This window comes from Amblyomma maculatum, chromosome 9 (genome assembly GCF_055883805.1).
Source record: "Amblyomma maculatum isolate TAMU_Amacu chromosome 9, ASM5588380v1, whole genome shotgun sequence".
NCBI classification, from domain to species: Eukaryota; Metazoa; Arthropoda; class Arachnida; order Ixodida; family Ixodidae; genus Amblyomma; species Amblyomma maculatum.
The window spans coordinates 127,670,885-127,675,262 of record NC_139352.1 but is presented as its reverse complement, the minus strand read 5'-3'; the positions used below and the strand labels follow the sequence as shown (position 1 = coordinate 127,675,262).

Sequence of the window (4,378 nt, the reverse complement as noted above, 5' to 3'; positions counted from 1 at the left end):
GATGCGTACTGCGCACTGGCGGCAGTTGCAGACTGGTACAAACGTTGGACGTTAGTAAGTTGCGAGCCGGCTTTACTGGGGCTACTGTCATAGAAAAAAATAAATAAAATTTAAACGGCAGCAAAATTTAAAAAAAAAGTACAGGCAAGTATCATATCAGATCTCACAACATCGCAAATACATGCCTCTTAATTTTATTTTTTTTTTTCGTTTTACGACAACTTAAGCTTTATTTCTTTTTTTCCAAGGCAGTAACCTCAGGAGAGACAGTGCTCAACTATATGGGTACAACTAACTTACGTTTATACCAGTCTGCAACTGCCGCCAGTGCGCAGTACGCATCGACAGTGACGACAACGATTTATTAAGCATGGAGGGTGGAAAAGTTGAACTTCCTTCATATGTCCTTCATGAATCATACTTGAAATTTTAAGAAGTGAACTTTGTGAGCGACGTGGAAAAGTGGTTGTCTTTTTGTTTATGTGTTTATGGCAAAGTGGACACTGCAGACGGAGGAAAACACGCCAGCGCATGCTAAAACTTGTGCCGTGGACTGCCATTGGACTGCCGTGGACGGCTGAGACAGAAGGAGCGCTTCTTTGCCGGGCAAAGCATCGCCGTCGAGGTCAACAATAAGGCTGAAGGCTTTAAAAATGGTTAGTTGTAACATAATTCAGCTGTATCACGGATAAGGCTAGCTTTACAAAATGAGTACAGTCCCTGAGTTTGAAACATTATTCGTGAGGCAGCAACGTAGACGCCCCAGCAAGATAAGATAACACTGATTCTCTGCATGGGTGGGGCAAACAGTTGCATGTGTTAAATTCCTGCTGTGACTTTCACTAATGAGGTGATGGAGCTGTGTTGACATTCATCCGCAACGGCTTTAACTGCTTGCAGCTTGCTAGTGGTATGCCCCTAATTTTTTTTATTTATATTTTTATTTCAACAGAGCAAATACAGCATCTGCTGCAGACGCAGAGGCCAAAGGCTGTGGCGCCTGACGAAGGCCTCTGTCCTGCAGTCGACTGAACTGCAGTCATGTTACCGCATAAAAGAACGTAATGTGCATAAATAGAAAATGTGTATAATGAAAACTAACAATCACATGACACTATATTACACCATAGCAATATGTACAACAGCAATGAATTGAAATTTAACAGAGATTTCCTTCAGTACAGCTATACAAGCTATAGCTAAACACTTATAACAAAATAAAGCAAAATAGATTAAATACCAGGTCAGTATGCAATGCTAGGATATGTTCAGCAGAATCATGGCCAAGATGATATTCAGTCCCCATACAGAACTCCAGATGTTACTAAGGCAGCTTTAATGTGCTTTTTAAACTTACCTGTACTAGTTTCGAAATTTATTGCACCATCTAATTACGAATAGCAACCTTTTGGTATGTGAATGTTTGTTTTGTATAGTTCATTTTTGTTTTTGTCGTGCGTCTTTTATTATGTCGGAATGGATAAACAGTATTTTCTTCCCTGTCGCAGACGTGCGTCTTTCGGTGTTTTATGAGCTGTAGTAATTTGTAGTAGTAAAGCTGGTCAGCCCTCAACATTTTGTAGTTTAAGAACAAAGGAGAAGTTCGTCAAAGCTGCAAAGACCCATGATAATTTTCATACCAACGCAATATTTTCTTCTGTAGTATTTTAATCTAATTGTAATTAGTATATGTTGTGGTTCCCCACACCATGATCCCATAGAACAGTTTCGAATAGAAAAGTGTATTATGCAAAAGTTGCTTTATCCATAGGGGGGCTGTATGAGCTACTTGTATAAGCAACCAACAGTTCTTGCTATTTCATTTTTTATTAAATTGTTCACATGTGGCATTAATGACAATTCTTCCTGGAACCACATGCCTAGGAGTTTTTCTCTTTAACCGAGGAAAGACATTAATAATCAAACTTCAGTGCTATTAGAGTCTGTAATGGTTTATTGACCAGGCAAAATACGATATAGGCTGTCTTTTTTTAATTCAGTTCCAGCATATTTTCCTTGGGCCACCGGGATAGGTGCATAAAGTAGTTGTTCATTTGGTTTTGAGTATATTTATATCATGCGATGTAGAAAAAATATTAGTATAATTTGCATACATGATAACCTCTGGTGATTCGGGTATTTTGACGATATCATTTTTATAAGTTAGGAAGAGCAGCGGTCCCAATATAGATCCCTGTGGAACACCCTGAGTTAGTTTTAGTTGCAATGAACTCGAGCTATTTATGCGTACCAAGTTAAGAAGAGAAACGTTGCAATGCAATACCACGTACACCTTACATCGATAATTTCTTTAGTAAGATGGTGTATTAGGTAGAATCGAATGCCCTTTTGATATCAAAAAAATGTCCCACTGTGTATTTGCTATCCTCTATGTTACAAATTATTTTATCGTTAATGTATAACTGTTTTACCTCTTTTTTTTATATCATTAGGTTTAGTTCTAACATTTTCTCGTACCTAGCTGTAATGTGAATTTTAGGTGCATTGGCATTTCATTGGAGCATTCCACTGGAAGCCCCAAGGGTGCCTAGTTAAACAATGGCACATAACTGAAGTTGAGTACTCGCAGCTACATTACCAGTGAAGCCTGGGAGTCCTTACATTTTATCTCACTAATCTGCCATCCAAACAAACAAGTACCCAGATTTTGCATAAAGAGGGCACAGGGGTTTTGATTTTTGGGGATTAACGTCCCAAAGCAACTCAGGCTATGACAGATGCTGAGAAGGCAAAGAGGTTATATTCACCTCAGCTGCTTCTAACATTGGGTCACTGCCAAAGACATGTAAGACATGTCGCATTGTTGTTTCGTTTCCACAGGTATTAGACTTTTTGTTGAGAAGTGAAAGAAAAAATGCACAGAAGATCAATGAGATTCATGCACAAGGCCGGATTAAGAAAAATGGGGGCCCTGGGCTGAAGTGCATGTAATGCCTTCCCACCCCCACTCCCTTAACAGTCCCTCCTCACTTCGATACCACTCTTCTGCAATATACCCTGTTTCATTTTAACTACACCAAACTGAAAAAGAACAAGGTACGATCATTGCCACAAGTGCAAGAGTCATGCATAGTTTGGCAGCACACAGAACATAAGTGTTGCCATTAACACTTAGACGAGGAGATAACAAGAGGACACGGCCTATTTTCTTCTCCCAAAGTGGCAGTCAGAGAGCGATGGAACTCTTTGAGAGATGGAGGGTGATGGGGGTGGTGAAAGATTTTCCTCCTTATCTCATCTGTTGTTCCAGTTACATTCTTTAGCCATTGCTCACCGCCACAGGGAGGAGGGGCTGACAGTTAACCAATAAAAACTCTTCTCCAACTCTAAGCAAGGGGAGATCAGCTCTCGGAAAGGGGACCTCCCAGAGTGATAGGGAATTTGTTTTTGCAGCTCTACAAGGTCTTCCTGAGCAGCTAAACAAAGTCAGATTAGGCGGGGGGCCCATCTCCTCGTTTTGGTTTTCTCGCTTCATATCTGTTGCTTAAAGTTCCATTATTTATGGTTCCCCGTATGAAGCATTATCCGCATAGTCATAATGATCGCCCCAGTGCTGTTCAGAGCTAGCTTAGAGGAAGTATTCAGAGACATGGAATGGGAGCAGTTAAAGACCAGGGTTGATGGAGAATATCTCAGTAATCTGCCAATTGCTGATGACATAGCTTTGCTGAGTAACTCAGGTGATGAACTGGAAAGATAATTAATGACCTAGACAGTAAAGGCAGAAAGGTAGGCCTAAATTAATATGCAGAAGACTAATACCCCTGTCACATGGTCATTTTCAAAGGCGATTGAGCAGATAGCCTTCGAGATTTTCAATCGCGATTGATCTCGAAGGAGTTGTGCTGCTGCTACACAACAAAACTCTAAGGCTGTTGAAATAACATATTTTCACGATTCTAAGCACCGCCCTCCCGAATCTAGGCCCCCCCCCCTCCCCATTTTAGTAAAAAATTTTGCATACGAAATCTAAGTACCCCCTTTTGTGCGAGGAAGTGCGCGTAGTCAAGACCGCCAATTGCGTTTGCTCACTTTTTCGTCGAGCCGCAGCCGTCGGAGTCCTGAAGTGACTCGGCATCCATGGTGCGATCTCCGGCTCCTTGTGCATGGCCTCTGCCACGGGCGCTCGATGGAAGCGCACTGGGTGCGGCCTGCTACGTCGCGCCGCCGTCAATGGGCAAGCGCGTCCTTGGGGAGTTTACAGTTGCGCCTGCTATTTCTGCTGAGGGCGCCACTGTTCGGGGACAGGTCGCCGCCTGGGTCGCCGGCTCTGAGCGCGCGGTTTGCTTCCTTTCTGGGGGCGTTCGCCTCGTGTCTGCGTGGTAAACGCAAACTTTTTAGTGTGCGTGTGTGCAAG

The 4,378-nt window shown here is 42.3% G+C and overlaps 1 long non-coding RNA gene across 1 annotated transcript in view; it reads left to right on the top strand.

Moving 5' to 3' along the window:
- Positions 1-260: 260 nt before the first annotated feature.
- Positions 261-4,378, top strand: part of LOC146180355 (uncharacterized) — a 30,399-nt gene continuing 26,281 nt past the window's right edge. Inside the window, exon 1 of the long non-coding RNA XR_014700848.1 lies at positions 261-656. This is a non-coding gene — a long non-coding RNA (uncharacterized LOC146180355). The remainder of the gene's footprint in view (positions 657-4,378) is intronic.